Source organism: Palaemon carinicauda, chromosome 43, assembly GCF_036898095.1.
Source record: "Palaemon carinicauda isolate YSFRI2023 chromosome 43, ASM3689809v2, whole genome shotgun sequence".
Taxonomy (NCBI): Eukaryota; Metazoa; Arthropoda; class Malacostraca; order Decapoda; family Palaemonidae; genus Palaemon; species Palaemon carinicauda.
This window is the reverse complement of record NC_090767.1, coordinates 57,870,960-57,888,049: the sequence shown is the minus strand read 5'-3', so window position 1 is coordinate 57,888,049 and position 17,090 is coordinate 57,870,960. Positions and strand designations below refer to the sequence as shown.

The 17,090-nt window shown below is 44.8% G+C and overlaps 1 long non-coding RNA gene across 1 annotated transcript in view; it reads left to right on the top strand.

Annotated features, from left to right (window-relative positions):
- Positions 1–15,403, top strand: part of LOC137633933 (uncharacterized) — a 150,374-nt gene extending 134,971 nt beyond the window's left edge. Inside the window, exon 3 of the long non-coding RNA XR_011042358.1 lies at positions 14,893–15,403. This is a non-coding gene — a long non-coding RNA (uncharacterized lncRNA). The remainder of the gene's footprint in view (positions 1–14,892) is intronic.
- Positions 15,404–17,090: the final 1,687 nt, after the last annotated feature.

Here is a 17,090-nt window from a genome sequence, read left to right as displayed (position 1 = left end):
CTACCATAGAGCACGTGACCAAAGCCAACCCCCTCCGAAGAAGAGGGAGGCGAAGGCGTAAGGGGAGGGACCCAAGAGGGGGAGGAGACCAGAACAAAATCAGGTGACCATTGTGATCGGAGGGAGGGGGAGGCCACCCACCGAAACACAAAGGAAAAACCTGAAATGGCGGCAAACATGTAGCTCCCGCGATCGTATGTACTGTATCCTGATAAGTTCTGAGGATTTCTGTAAAGGACGTACCAGGAAAGGTATGGAGACCTTTCTTCTCTCGGGTACTCGCACGATCGAGTTTCTGGTCCACCAAGTCTCGAACTTGTGGGCAAACCATTCTGAAACATCGGGATGCAGTAGCTGAGCGATTCCATCAGAAGGTCCCTAGCACCGAGATCAATAGGCTCAGACATTCCTCTCTAGAGGGATCCATCTTGTTTGAGCCTAAGGATGTGGAACAGGCCGCTGAGACGTGGAGGAAGTCTCATCAAGACTCCCTCCTTCCTAGGGCTTTAACATCTAAGCCCTATAAGCCTCCAAGAATCCTAGAGGGAGAGGCCGAGGCCGCAAACGCTAGGATAGGCAGTCCTCCTGCATGTCCACCAGTGGGGGGATGCCTACAAAGTTGCTCAAACAGGTGGAAGCAACTCGGGGCCGATTCCTGGACAATCTCCGTGATCAGTCTAGGATATCGCGTCCCGTTCATAACATCTCTACCTCCCCTGACAACGAATCCAGTGTCATTGAGCTCCCTTGCCACAGGATCGGCAAAGGGGCAAGCCCTTCGGGCAGAAGTCCAGACCCTGTTGAAGAAGGGCGCTCTCCAAGAGGTCCTCGACGAGTCTCCAGGCTTCTTCAGTTAACTCTTTCTTGTAAAGAAGGCGACTGGAGGCTGGAGACCAGTCATTGACCTCTCGGCTCTGAATAAGTTTGTCAAACAAACTCCGTTCACCATGGAGACGGTGGACACAGTCAGACTAGCAGTAAGACCGCAAGACTTCATGTGCACACTGGACCTAAAGGACGCGTACATCCAGATCCCAGTCCATCCGTCTTCAATGAAGTACTTAAGATTCAGCCTAGACAACAGAAAGTACCAGTTCAAGGTGCTGTGCTTCGGTCTCTCCACAGCACCACAAGTTTTCACCTGAGTGTTCACCCTAGTATCATCTTGGGCACACAGGGAGTCCTACTAGACTCTCTACCTCCGGACATGCAACTCTACTTGGCTGCATTAAAGGAGGGTTTGGAGCATACCTAGACATCCTGATCATCTCAGGGGTGTGGACTGAAGAAGAAATGTATATGCACACCAACGTCCTTGAGATGCAGGCAGTATTCATGTGGTTGCAAGCATTCCAAGGTTTGAGTAACACCACCACTATAGTGGCCTTCATCAACAAGCAATGGGAGATGGTCTCCTGCCCTCATTATGGGCAATAGGAATATACTAGCAGACACACTCAGCCATCAGAGGCAGGTTGTAGAAGCAGAATGGTCCCTACATTTTCTGGTAGCGGAAAGGGTTCTTGCCATGTGGTTCTCTCTGGGGATCGACCAGTTTGCCCCCCTGGCAGTTTTGATCTTGCTGGGTTCCGGCACACGTAGGTGTGTGTGGAAGCGAAGAGGCAGATTCACTGGCAAAGAGAGCTGCAGCTGATTTTCTACCAAGAAGGTTTCCCATTCTTTGTAATGGTTTATTTTTACCAGCAATTAAGAATTTTATTTATAACAGTTGGCAACAGCATTGGGATAGTCTAACTCTAACCGAAAATAAGATGAGAGAAATTGCGAATTAAATATATTTGTAGAAAAGAAGTTAACTTGTTCCTTGTCTTACATTTCCTCATATGTTAATTTCTTGTGTATATATGATAAGACTTAATTATCGCTTTATATATCCTGTTAGCATTATCTTTGCTTAGCTCTTCGCTCCGCAAAATGAGTTTGCGGGCACTCTATCCCATAATAGATAGCTGCAAAGCTTCTTAATCTTATAGGTATTACTGTAATTGGGCTTAATCTTACCAATACCATAAAAAATATCATTAATACAGTTCTTAATCTTTATTTTCTAACATTCTACCGTGAAATGAGATAGAATAACATCTTGCCATCATCACATTGTAATTCTTTAATACGAAGTAACAACTTCGAGATAAAAGGAAGAAGAAGAAGAGGTAGTTCCGTACTACGATGTAAACAAACAGTAAACACAGTTACAAATCGAACCGTGAATGTCGTATACCTCTGTATAAATTGACGCTTGTCTCTGCTAATACACAATTGTATATTGTTACGTATTTTTAGTTAAAAAGAATACTTTGTGATCTACGTTTTGCAACTGTAGGTATTAATCCCAGGTCTTTTGTGTACCAGAAATAAGACAGAAAGGAAAGGTGACGTGGAGAAGGGCATGTTGGCAATTTGATTTTCCTTATGAGATACTTTTTACCTTTGTCTTATATACGCTATTATGGCGTCAGTTTTAAGATTTAAGAAATATATTTAGGTTTACATTGTCAGGAAGGAAGCTGGTTAGGAAGCAACCTCAGGATTGAGACATTCTTAGGGTAATAGGATACGGCAATGACATGGCTCCTATGTTAGGTTATGGGAGAAGATCTTAGGCTGCATTTACACCAAGCGAGTCGAGTCGCGTCAAGTCTTGAACGTCATTTGATGAGAATCATTTTGACTCGTCTCCGTTTACAGCGACTGCGTCAGCCCGCGTCAAGTCGGTATCAGTGACCCGTCTGATTTCGTACGGCATGGATGAAAGTTCCTTGGTTGAAGTGGCTACTTTGTTGTGGCCTCGTCGTCGCAGACGTAAGAAGAGAAAACGAATATGGATGCTTGAACTGAACACCAAGTAATGTATATTTCATGGTGAATAAGCCTAATGTTTTATTCATAGTAAATACCTGTATAGTGAATGTACAGTTCATAGCCTAGTTTATAATTCATTGTGAATAAAACTGTTGTCTTACCTGTACACTTCAGTGCAGCAGCAACCTTGTTCTTGTTCTTGTTGTTGGGCGGAGGGATTCGCCTTTCCATCGGCACCTCCTTACCTTTCTTCTTTATTCTAATTCTTTTATTTTCTTCTCTCTTTTTTTCCACATTTGATAGATATATTCTTTTCTTTTCTCTATTCCTTCTTTCTTGAACACCACGTTTCCTATTATCTTCTTTTCTTCTTCATACGGCTGTTGCAATTCCACTATTTTTCTTCTTTCGTCGATGAGGTCTGGACACTCGAGAATAAAGTGGGCAGCTATGACATCACGATCCCGGTGGCTGCGGTCACTGGGATCATATATAGGAGGGCAATCTCGAACCAAGTTTATTAGGAACTCCACTTCCATGATGATCACACGACGACGACTCGCTGTGACTGATGTAGAAAATGGGTCCAGCCCACTATGTGACTCGACGCGACTTGCCTTGACTTGTCTCTTCCGGTGTAAACGGTTTCTTCAAATATCCATACAAATTAATGTTAAACTGGGGTTGGGCGATTCATGACGCGTGATGACTTGACGTGACTCGACTCGCTTGGTGTAAACGCAGCATTAAGGTTAAATGGTTTACTTGTGTTTGATTCCCTCTTAAAAATTTTTTTTTTTCCAGTAATACTGTATAATATAGAATTTTAAAATGGCTTAAATGAGATAAATATGGCTTTCTCCCAGTTTTTTGCATCAAAACAGTTCAAAGTAATCCACAAATACATCAGAAACACATCATATTTTCTTCATTAGGAATATTGTGCTACAGTAAATATTTACCCACGTTTCAATTCCTGACCTGGTCTGTGACAATAGACTACAAAGGCATCAAATAAGACTTAAAGTAGTAACTTAATATTGTATATGAAGGCTAACATTAAGATTTTAATTATCTTGAAGACAAAAAGGAAAAGATTTATTTGACAAGCAAATTCTCAGAACATTTTATGCAAAGGAAGATCGCAATTTAAAGGAGAAATTTGGAACTGCTAAAAACCCTTCGGAGCCTTTGTATATCAGCGGCCAGTTCCTCCTGCTTCCATAAGAAATGGACAGCAACTAACCTAAACTTTCCCTTCTAACCTAACCTACTTATTTAACTGGGATATAATGCCCCCCCCCCTTAGACTGCCGTATTCTAAGTGAGCCGCTATCATACATATAGGTGGCCGCTATCATACATACACTGTAACCCTTTTAATGTTTGATGATCATTTTAGAATTTAGGCCTCTATAAACACATGTTGAAGAAAGAATTCATTGTGTGTCTACGGGTTAGAGTTGTAAATAAAGGACGTGATGTCACAGATAAAATTGGCCGGAGAATTATTGGGTCCTTTGATTGGGCAGACAGTAATGTATTGGATCCCTCTATGGTTATCGCTCATTTTTAAACACAAGACTTACCCGGTGGTTATATAAATATAGCTTTAGTCCCTGACGTCCGGCGGAAATTCAAAACTCGCGGCAATCGCTGACTGAGTAGCCAGGTGTACCACCAGCTTCCTCTGTCACGAGGTACTTGGAACCATTCCATGATTCCTCAGATATTCCATGCTGCCATTGCTGGCGACATCGTTGGATATTCACTCGTGATTTAGCCTGGATTTTTGCAGTTATCTTTGGTGATGTACTACTAATTTGGTTATTGGCTTTTGCTTGTTTGATTTTGCTTTCGGCTTTTCTTAAATCTTGATTGATTTTGATTATTTTGACCTCGTTTTGATCTCTCAATTAATATTCAAATTGGCTGGTCCTTCTCCCGCTTATAGAAAGTGTGTGAAAGGATGTAAGACCCGGCTTCCTAAAGCCTCAATTGACCCCCACTCAATTTGTGTTAAATTTAGGGGTAAAGTATGTGAGTTAGGGGATCGGTATGATGAATGTGTTTTGTTGTCTGAGAGTGAGTGGCTGGAATTTGACAGCTACACTCGTAAACTTCAGAGAGAGAGAATTAGACAAAGTTCTTCTCGGTCTAGAGAATTTTCTTCTTTCCATATCATTGAACCTAATCCTTCCCCTTTAGTGGTAGTTTCAGATCCCACTACTGTAACCGCTGAGCCTACCCTTGAGGACATGATGGTCGCTATTCAAGCCCTGGGAGTTAGGGTTGAATCGCTTGCTGCGGACAGGAACCAACTTATGTCCGATGTTGATCATTTAAAAAGTGTCAGAGCGAAAAGTGCGGTTAATGTGTTTTGTGCAGTGGAGGGTGCGTCTGCTCGGACCTGTCGTTCACCTAGCTTTAGACCTCTTCCAAGCTCCCCAACCCCTGGGAGAAGGAATGCCGATCGGCAAAAGGGAACGAGAGGCGTTATCGCTCGAGCAGACGTCCCCTCGAGCTTACCTTTTGACGTTTCACGGGACGCTCGTCCTCACCGTGGGAAAGGTGAGGTTAAGGTGTTTACCTCATCTTCGGATGACGCAGCGCACAGCAGAGGCTGGCTTCAAGCTTCCAGACCTCTTAAGAGGAAAATGGATGCAGAAGATCAGCGTCGCGCCTTGTCGCCGCAAGCGCCTGGTTGTAGCCATTGGAGCAGTCCGGAGTGTTTTCCTCCTTCTAAAGACGGTTCTCCTGCTAAACGTCCTGTTAGGACGTCGGATTCTGACATATGTCTAGTCCAGCCTGTTGCAGAACAAGTTCTTAAGTCTGGTATCACTTCGGTGCATGCTCCGCCGCCACACTCAGACTGGTTGTCGTCTCCTGGACACTCTGCGCGTTACATGAGCGATGAAGAAGGGAGTTTGTGGTGGAAGTAACTTCTCCCGCTTTACCACAAGTTAACCCGAACTGTAGTATGCTGCAAGATATGCAGCAACCACTCTCTTCTTTGATGCAAATGGATCAACCTACGGACAGCAAGAGAGTGGCTCGCCAAGTTCCCGAGCGTTGGGAATCTTCGCAACTTGACGGCAAGCGTAGTAAGGCGGTTAGTCGAGAGGCGCTTGACGACGGACAGCTTTCCGAGTGTCAGGCAATTGAACACGGCGCTGTACGACGTGATAAGGTTTCTGTGAAACGTCGAGACCCTGATCCACTTGATACCAAACGTCAAGCGTCCATGCGTGACGCCAAGCGACCAAACGTGAAGATGATCGGCAAGCAGCTAAACGTGACGCCGAGCGACAAGCAGGTGACGTTGAGCGTCAAGCAAAACGTGACGCCAAACGTCAAGCAGTCGGACGTGACACCGAGCGTAAGAGCCTCGGTCGTCATGATGACACCAGTCGTTCCGAGCATCAAGATTGCAAGCGCGTTATTTCCGATCGTAATGATCGCGAGCGACTTCTTTCTGAGCGTCGAGCGTTGGATCAATGTGACGTTGAACATGATGATCCTGCACCTGTGGCTGACAGTAGTAGAGCCCGTAAAGACGTCTCTACTTTGGTTAGTGTTATCAGAGGAAGGGATTGATGATCACCTTTCCACGGCTGACCTTTTAGAAAATTTCCTGGAGGAAGAAGAGACTAAGACCCTTCATCATTCAGTTGATCTTAAGAGGATTATGAAAATTTTTACAGAAAAATTTCCTGATCATAGTGTTCCTGTTGCTCCACGTTTCCCACCTTCGGAGTTTACCCTGGGGAAGGCAGCGAAGGCTTCTCTTTTCACCAAGACGGTTCTCGGTCATCAAAGAGAGCTTTAAGGATGTTGGGAGACTGGATGCAGTCCAAAAAAGAACAAGGCAAGACAGCCTTCTCTTTTCCTCCAGCTAGATCAGCCTCCAGGTCAAGCGTGTGGTACGAGACGGGAGAAGTTCTCGGCTTGGGAGTTCCTGGCTCTGCCCAGGGAGACTTTTCATGCATAGTAGAATCTCTTCGTCAGTCGGCCATGAGAAGGACCAAGATTCTCTGGTCTACTTCTGAAATTGATCAACTCCTCAAAGGCGTCTTTAGAGCCTTCGAGGTTTTCAACTTTCTGGATTGGACTCTGGGAGTCTTGGGGAAGAAAGTTTCAACCCCTAAGGATACTGACACTGATAGTATTATCCTGATCATGTCTTGTATGGACAAAGTCGTTAGAGACGGCTCTAATGAGTTGGCAGCCCTCTTTTCAGCTGGGGTTCTTAAGAAAAGAGCACAAATGTGTTCTTTTCTTTCAGAAGTCTGAGTTGCTGTATGCACCGCTTTCTCCCCCTCCGTTTCCTCAGGAGTTAGTAAGAGAGGTGTCTTCCGCTTTGACCCAGAAGGCCACTCAAGATCTAGTCTCTAAGACTGCAAGGAAGGTCCTACCGACTTCCTTTACTAGCCGCAAACCGAAAGAAGAGACTCCATTCCCTCAGTTTTCACAGCTTTTTCGAGGGAAACCCGTCAATAGGGGTAGTTCCAGACCCGACGGGAGGAGAGCAAGAAGGAGAGGTTCCAGATCTGGGCGAAGCAGAGTCTGACTGCTTTCGCCTTCAGACAGCAATAGGAGCCAGACTGAACAACTTCTGGCGAGCGTGGGAGAAAAGGGGATCAGACCCTCGGTCCGTTCTTGTACTGAAGGAGGGATACAAGATTCCTTTCATTATGAAACCTCCTTTAGTTTAGATCCGGTAGATCTTTCTCCCAGATATAAAGAGGAGTCGAAGAGGCAGGCTATGCATCTCCAAATGTCTCTCTTGTTAGAGAAGAAAGCAGTAGAGACGGTACGAAACTTGCGGTCACCGGGGTTCTACAACCGCCTTTTCCTGGTTTCCAAGAACTCGGGGGGATGGAGACCAGTCCTGGATGTAAGTGCTCTCAACGACTTTGTTCAGAAGACAAAGTTCTCCATGGAGACACCAAAGACTGTGCTAGCAGCAGTATGAAAGGGCGACTGGATGGTCTCTTTAAGACCTCCAGGACGCTTATTTTCATATCCCCATTCATCCATGTTTCAAGCGTTGCCCGAGGTTCGTTTACAGGAAGGAAGTCTTCCAGTTTCGAGCCTTGTGTTTCTGCCTCAGCACCGCTCCTCTCATTTTAACGCAGCTTATGTTAAATGTAGCGAGCATACTGCACTCGAGAGGCATCAGAGCCTCCTTGTATCTGGACGACTGGCTACTCGGAGCTCATTCCTTCACTCGCTGTCTGAAGGATCTGCACATGACATTGAGATTGTCAAAGGAACTGGGTCTTCTTGTAAACAGAGAGAAGTCCCAATTGATTCCATCCCAGAAGATCCTTTTATTTGGGGATGGAGATTCAGAGTCCAGCTTTTCGGGCTTTTCCGTCACCCTCAAGGATGGAACCAGCCCTCCTGAAACTTCGTACTTTTCTAGAGAAAAGAATAGAAGTCCTAACTGATTCCGTCCCAGAAGATCCTTTTATTTGGGGATGGAGATTCACAGTCTAGCTTTTCGGGCTTTTCCGTCGCCCTCAAGGATGGAACAAGCCCTCCTGAAACTTCGTACTTTTCTAGAGAAAAGAATATGTTCTGTGAGAGAGTGGATGAGTCTGGTGGGAACCCTCTCCTCACTGGAGCAGTTTGTTTCCCTGGGAAGACTGAATCTCCGTCCTCTTCAATATCGCCTCAATCATCATTGGGACAAGGAAAAGAGCCTAGAGATGGAAAGCATTCCCCTTACGGAACCAGTAAGAAGTTGCCTCCAATGGTGGAACGGTCCGGGCAAACTTCAGGAAGGTCTCTCACTGGAACAAAGGAGCCCAGACCTTGTGTTGTGATCCGACGCCTCGGACTCGGGGTGGGGAGCAACACTGGGCAAGTTGGAGATCTCGGGTCTGTGGACAAGTGATTAGGAGAGCGTCCACATCAACCAGAAGGAGCTGTTAGCAGTCCTGTTGGCCCTCAAAGGTTTCGAAGGGTTGGTATGGAACAAAGTGGTGCAGGTCAATGCCGACAACACTACAGCATAGGCATACATAGCCAAACAGGGCGGAACGCACTCGAGGTCCCTTTACGAACCTGCAAAGGTTCTTCTCGTTTGGGCAAAGGAGAGGAATGTAACCCTCCTTACAAGGTTCATCCAAGGAGAAAAGAACGTGATGGCAGACAGCCTCGGCAGGAGAAATCAAGTCCTGTCCACGGAATGGACATTGCATCAAGAGGTTTGCAAGAAACGTTGGCGGATTTGCGGTCGTCCGTCCATAGACCTGTTCGCAACCTCGAAAACGAAAAGGCTGGACACATACTGCTCCCCAGTTCCAGATCTCGAAGCGGTCCACATAGACGCTTTCCTGCTGGATTGGTCTCACCTGGACATGGATGCGTTCCCCCCCATTCAAAGTTCTGTACAAGGTGTTACAAAAGTTTGTGTCTCATGAGGGAACCAGATTAACTTTAGTGGCTCCCTTTTGGCCATCAAGAGAATGGTTCACAGAGGTACTACATGGATGGTGGACATCCCAAGAAGCCTTCCTTTAAGAGTAGACCTACTCAAACAACCACACTTGGAAAGGCACCATCATAACCTCCGAGCTCTACACCTAACTGCCTTCAGACTATCGAAAAACTCACAAGAGCTAGAGGATTTTCGAAGGAGGCAGCTAGGGCTATCGCTAGAGCAAGGAGGACTTCTACCATCAAGGTTTACCAGTCCAAGTGGGAAGTTTTTAGAGAATGGTGCAGAGTCAACTCAGTTTCCTCATCCAGTACCTCTTTGACTCAAATTGCTGACTTCTTTTTTAAACTTAGAAGAAAACGCAACTTTTCTTCCTCTACCATCAAGGGGTACAGTAGTATGTTAGCAGCAGTCTTCAGGCACAGGAACTTGGACCTCTCAAATAATAAAGATCTACAGGATCTTCTCAAATCCTTTGAGACTTCTAAGGAGCGACAACAGGAATCACCAGCCTGGAACCTGGATGTCGTCTTGAAGTTCCTCACGAGTGACAGGTTTGAACCCTTCTTTTAAAGATCTCGCTTTAAAGACTTTTCTTGGTTAGTCAGGTGACAGCTAAGAGAGTCAGTGAGGTTCATGCTTTCAGCAGAGCTATCTGTTCCTTACAACTTGGATTCCTAGCCAAGAACGAATGCCCTTCTCATCCATGGCCTCAGTCTTTCGAGATTCCGAACCTTTCCGATGTGGTTGGTGAAGAATTGGAGAAGGTCCTGTGCCCTGTAAGAGCACTGTAGTTCTATCTGGACAGAACTAAAGAATTACGAGGCAAGTGAGAAGCACTTTGGTATTCGTTCAAGAAGCCCTCGTTACCGATGTCAAAAAACGCCCTATCATTTTTTATCAGGCTCTTGATAAGAGAGGCTCACTCACACTGCGGTGAGGCCGACCTCAAACTGCTGAAAGTTAAGACGCATGAAGTTAGAGCTGTGGCAACTTCTGTAGCTTTTAAACAGAATCGATCTTTGCAGAGCATTATGGACACAACCTTTTGGAGGAGTAAATCTGTGTTCGCCTCACATTACTTGAAACGTGTCCAGACTCTTTACGAGGACTGCTACACTCTGGGACCATGCATAGCAGTGAGTGCAGTAGTGGGGGAAGGATCTACTACTACATTCCCTTAATCCTAATACCCTTTTCATCTCTTGGAACTTTTGTATTTTTATGATTGTTCGTGGAGATTGCGACAGTCTTCCACAATCATTGATTTTAGTCAGGTGGTCAATTTGTTCTTTGAGAGCGCCTGGAACAAGGGTATTGGAGGAGGTCCTGTCAACATAGAAGTATTTACACCAGTTTGATAGCTCCTAGAGGTCTTCAGCCCCCTGGGTGGATCGCTGGATCTCATAATGAAAGTATTCATTGAAGTCAGCTTCCTTATCAGGTACGAACCCTTAAGCTTGTTTATTAACTCTTGAGTAAAAATTCCAACAATGTTGGCTGTCTCTGACCCTCCACCAAGGGTGTCAATCAGTACGTCCATGGGGGGGGGGGGGGTAAAATTGATAACCTATCCAAAAAATTTGAAAAATATATATTTCGATGATTATCATAAAGATATTATGATACAATAAAGTAAAACTGCAAGTGTTCTCTATTTTGGTATAACTTAATCATGCGTTGGTTTTAGACGCATTGGTATGATATGTATAGAAGATGGGGTCCTTAGGCAAATAGGTGGTTTCTGTGGTGAGACGGTATTTATCCGTCTTGTTTGATGTGACGCGTAAACTATTAGTATACTGTAAGATAATAGTTACAGAGAAATCGTGATTGGTTTACGTGTATTATTTGTGTTTTTAACGTTTCTGGGGACAATAACTAGCAGAAACCCTTATTTGCTTATTTATGGTGAGTCGACTACCACAACTAAAAACTTGAAACGCCTTTGAACACACCCTATATCAGTGTAGCGGTCTTACGACCAACCCCCTTACCCAAGTATATTTATGGGTATATTTGTCTGCGGAAATAACGCTATTTAATCATTGATCTTTGCGCTGGTGTCTTGCATCTCTCTCTCAATTTATTATCTTCCTCCTCCTTGGTTCTACCCATTTGTGTGGCCGAGTATTTTGCCATTACAAGAGCTGCTTACCAGAGCTAAAGTCTCTCATCTACCCTTACCAAGTGGAAAGTAGCTACTGAACAGTTACAATGCAGTAGTTAACCCCTTTATCCCCAATGGACGTACTAGTATGTTCCACAAAACTCATCCTTTTACCCCCATGGATGTACTGGTACGTCCTTGCAAAAAACTGTTTTTTACATGTTTTTGCATATTTCTGATAACTTTATGAGAAACTTCAGGCATTTTCCAAAATAATGAGACTAACCTGACCTCTCTATGACGAAAATTAAGGCTGTTAGAGCAATTTAAAAAAATTATATTGCAAAATGTGCTTGGAAAAATAAACGCCTAGGAGTTCAGGGTTGGAAAGTTTCAAATAGCGTTGGGGGTAAAAGGGTTAACAACTTGAGTGAAGAAGAATTTTCTGGTTATCTTCAGTGTTGTCGGGTGTGTGAGGGAAGAGGAGAACGTGTAAAGAATAGGCTAGACTATTTGGTGCAAGTGTAGGCAAAGGAAAAAGTCGTAACCAGAGGTGAATCCAGGGTAGTACAGTACTATTAAGCCAGTTAAAAGGACCCAATAATGCCAGCAGTAGTATCTCAACGGGCAGCTGCTGGCTTGCCAGTCATTAGCGGGGAAGCATCACACCCTGCTCGCTCTCTGTAACTCTACTTTGATTTCAGCAGTCGGTGGAGACAAAGCCCTGTCCCCACTGGGTTGAAACTGGACGAATTCCTGCTGGTCTCTGTTCCCGGTATGAGGATATATAATAGTGTCTTGGGAATTATTATTATGACTACCGGTACTTGCTAAGCTACAACCCTAGTTGGAAGAGCAGGATGCTCCAAGTCCAAGGGCTCCAACAGGGAAAAATAGCCCAGTGAGGAAAGGAAATAAACTATAAGAGAACTAATATTTTGATAACAATAACAGCATTAAGATCATTCTTTCATGTATATACCGTTACAACTTAAAAAATACAATCAAGAATAAGAGAAATAATATAGAATAGTGTGTCCAATTTTACCCTCAAGCTAGAAAACTCTACCCTAAGACAGTGGAAGACCCTAGAACAGGGGCTATGGCACTACCCAAGATACTGCTTTAGTCAAGAACTTGATTAATATTATCATGTTACCTTTAACACCTTAGGCTGGCCAAGGGGGAAAGCTCATTCTCTCCTCCTTGGAGTTAGACTTCTATGAAGTCTTAAGATCAGATTTCTTTCCTTCTGTGTCTATTTGCCAACCCTCCGTGGTTTTCTGACACACACACATGAATAACACACATCCTAGTGATTGCTGTTGTTTCAACGTTTTCAGTCTCGCTTATCGGAAGCCAGTTGCTTTCCGAATCTGGCGATCAACTCGCTTCCAGCAATTTGGTATGGGGATCAAATTGTTTTAGCCATTTGAATTCCTCCCCTCCTTCAGGGGGAAGCTAGCATTTCACTTGAGACAGATGCTTTAGCCAGGATCTTCCTCTGAGCCCGCCAACCCTCCGGGGTTTTATGGCAGATGCTGTCGCAAGCGTTTGCTGTTGTGCTGACCAGGTGGTTCAGGAGGGCTTACGTGTTCTGACACTAGAGTGCTTTAACTCTTCGGAGTTCCACGGAGATTTTGTCAATAGCGAGTACTCAGTTCACAAATTATCCACGCCGATCAGCTCACCTGGCTGGATTGAGAGCTCAGCATCATAAGCTAGCACTCGGCTCGATCCCCATGGCTTGTGCACGCCCTTGCACAACTGAGATTGCTCTGCCTGCTTTGGTAAAATTCACAAGCAAGGCTCACTCACCTTTTGCCTCGCTCCCAATGCCCCCCCGTCTCCCACTCGGCCACAATCGGTGATCCTACTTCATCTAGGGGGTTAGTAGAGCATGAACTAGGTTTGTCCTCCCCTGGGGCTTGCACCCATGTCGACCTGAAAGACATGTAGAAAGCAATTGTTCACTCAAGGTCATTGCTGAGCTTTTCCCTGCGTTCAGCAGCATGCGCTCAAGGCAATCGCTTGCCTCACACCTGAACTCTCTTGAGCTGATGAATGTCCTTTCTACACCCCAAATGTGGATGAGACAGTCAGAGATATACAATAGGGGTTTATTCAACTGCTTAGGCACTGACATCATTCTAAAACCAAAATGGGTAGGTCTTCTTATTGAGAGGTTTGTTCCATCAAGTTGAGTACTGGTGTTTTCTCTGGAAGTGAGGAGACCTGCCTGGGGTGCAAAATGGTGGCAGGTGCAGGCTTCCGAAGAGGTCGAGGAGTTGTGCGTGTGTATGCTCGAACAAATCCTCTGGCTTTTTGCTCTCCTGGCGTGTTACGTCATCCAGGACACACTGCAGGGGCAGGACATCCTCCCAAGTGGTCTGACGACCAGTAGGAATTTTCATGGTGGCCAGGGATTGCTCTAGCCAACTTGCCACTTTACTGGGAACAGTTTTGAGGAGCTTGTGCCTTGGGTCTCTTTTGTCCAGGTTACACCGTGGGTATGTTGACTTATACAAGGAGGCCAACTGCATAGAGTAAATTTTCAACAGTTCGAACTTCTCCCAGGTGGCGCTCTGGAATCGGGCCATCCTCCCAGTGTCTCGTCTCTCGGGATCCTTAGCACTAGTCGAGTTGGAGATCCTTCATTTCCAGGTTGGAGGTCTCAGAACCCTCATAGGCTGTGAAAGACTGCTTCCCCCTTCAGGTACCTTCCAAGCTCAGTAGTCCATCGACTGGATCTTTCTGCCGTCTATCTACTGACTGGCGCAGGAGGTCTCAAAATCTGTAAGGAATTGGGTAAAACTTTGGCCAGATTCCAACTGAAAGATTCCAGGCTTGATGGCCCTGATCAAGTCATATAGAGGGTAGTCTGACTAAAGGGTTTTGACATCCTCAGTAGAATCACCGTCAGCTGAGCTGACACCGGAGCAGGAGCTGTAAGAGTCGCCAGAGGTACCACTGCCGGAATCTTCTTCACAGGTCAACTCCTGTTCACAGTCAGTATTACTGATATAGCTGGTCTATTGTCAACCTTAGTTTGGCCTTTCCGTTTGGGAATGGCCCCCGTCTTAGCAGGATCTGCTGGAACATCTTCCAGTCTGCCTAGTCAGCCAAGAACTGCTTCCTTAGTCCACATATAGGGCTGGCTAGTAGTTGCCGGAATAGGTGGGGAGGCAAGTTTGTGCCTCTATTAAAGGACTTAGATTTGTCTAGTTAGGAAAAATAGAAAATACTTTAAGTTTTTTTATTTTGATTTCCGTGTCTTTTGTACCTGAGGTTAGAAAGGTAACACTGACTAATTGATGTTAATTCAAAATTGAGTCAAAGACTTGGGATTTTAGCCATTGTGCATTATTGCTCAAAGAATGCTAGTCTTTGATAGGAATTGGATATTTGCCTCAGAGAAATGCTTATTATTATGCCTGCAAGATACATTCAATGATAAGTCCTCAACAATATGAGTAGTTCTGATTTTTAATTATTTTTCATCGTATTTCAGGTCTACGAAGATGAAAGCGTTGCTGGAGAAGTCTGGGGGGAAATATCTGTCTATAGGTGAAGGACATTACTTTAAAATCAAGTAGTAAAAGGATACCCACCAAGATGATGCTGAGGACTGTGAGGGACAATGAAAGACAGCCTTTTAGTCATGCAGATGACTAAGGGACAGATGGTCATCATACAGCTTAGTTACCGTAGAAGATAATGACGATAATGCTGTTGAGAAATCGGCTGGATGCACGGCATGTCGGCTTGTCATAGATTTTCTCGTTATTGTATGTCATGATGACCCTTCTACATCTCTTCAATAAAGGTAAGAAGGATTTAGATACCTATGAAGGGTAAACTAATCATAATTCCTTATGGAAACGATTCATTTGTAGACTGTTAAGTTTCTTAAAGATGATTGTAAGTGAAGGGTATTGTGTTGGTTAGTTTATGTAGGGAATCTCTTTAGGTCCTGCATTTACAAACTTGCTAAGCTCCAACCAGCATATCCATTAAACTGAGGGACAGCTGTACTCTATTCAGAATGTGTTGTTGCTTTGGTGTGATACAATAAACAGTTAATTGGTGGTTGTATTTACTCTTCTCAGATAATGTCCATGCCACTATGTATTGTAAAGTGTTAAGTATCAAGAAACATTATCAGATCAAATGACCTTTTAGAGTACTTGTTCTTATATGAATGTCAACTGTCGTCCCTTAATAGGAGAATGATTTCAACGACAGGCATCAGAGTCTTCGCATCGATTTCGGTCGTAGGGTAGCATTGTTATTACTATCTAAGCTGTGACTCTAGTTGGAAAAGCAGAATGCTACAAGAAGATGCTCTTGTGGTTGTTTTTGACCGATCTGGTCTAACACATTTCAACTACTCCTGATTGGTGATGCTCCCTTTCACCTGTCTGGCCATCTAAGTCCTCTATATCTTCCAGTAAACACAGTCCAAGGTAAAGAAGTAGGTGAAAGGTAAATCAATTGTGTACCTCCAGATCCCGGTCTGTCCTCCTTTTGAGAGTATAGTACCTTCACTTGGTGGTAGTGAACAATACCAGTTCAGGGTGCTGTGGCACGGGGGACATCAACAGCCCAACAGGGGTTCACCAGGATCTTCTCCCTGGTTTCTGCTTATGCCCCAAACAGATCTTGGCATACTTAGGCTTGAATTTAGGCAGTATGAGGGAAAGTATCCCTGGTTGCTGGATTGCCTTATGAGGTTGTGAGAGCTAGCTTTCCTGTTGAGAGACAATTCTCATGTCAAGTCCATTGGTGGCAAGGAGTTTTGAGACACCTAGTCTCCTTCTAGCACCTAGTCTCCTTCTAGCACCTAGTTACGAACAGTCAACTTAGGATGCTGTCAAGACAGTGACAGCACAAGGCCTTCAAGCTGCAAAACAAGGTCCCTCCTGGAATAGTATTCCGATAGAGGAGATCAAAGACAGATCCTGAATAGTGGTTTTCTGACACCAACCTCCGCTGGAGTGCAGACATTCCGTTCATCCCTTCTGAACTTATGCTCTTCGCTGATTCATTAAGGTTGTGGAGCCTTACTGGCTCCAACACGAGTGTGTTAGGTCAATAATCCAATGTTTGGAATTGCCGCATCAACATACTAGCGTTCAAATGACCTGTCTTACCTTCCAAGCGTATTCTCAACCTTTTCTGTCAAACCAGTCTGTGGTGTTAAACGACACTACCACCGTAGGATAGTACCTGAAACAAGGAAATACCATTTCTGGTCGGCTTTGCTTTCTGATAGTACAGATCCTGCTTTGGATAGAGAGCCCTGCAGTGTCCCTGTAAGCCAGCTTCAGCTCTGACGAGAAGAACATCCTGTCAGACAATCTGGGCAGGTGGACTTGGATGCAGTAATCTAGATCTAAGTGGTTTTTATATTCTCAGACACAAACACTAAATGGCTTTTGGGGGTTCACCAACGGTAGAACTTTTTGCATCAGCCCTCAACTAGAAATTCCCGGTATCATTTGCGCCAATAACATTACCAAAGGCAGCTTTAGAGGATGTTTCTCAACATCCTTTGGACATTGTTGAGGTCTACATTCTTTCCCCCTTTTTGCCTATAACCGGACTCTGCCGGGTCACCCAAGAACTTATTCCCTAGTCCACATGTAAAGGGCTTTAGTAGGCTAAATGGGGGTGGGGGGGAGGGTTGCCAGAACAGGTGGGGGGAGG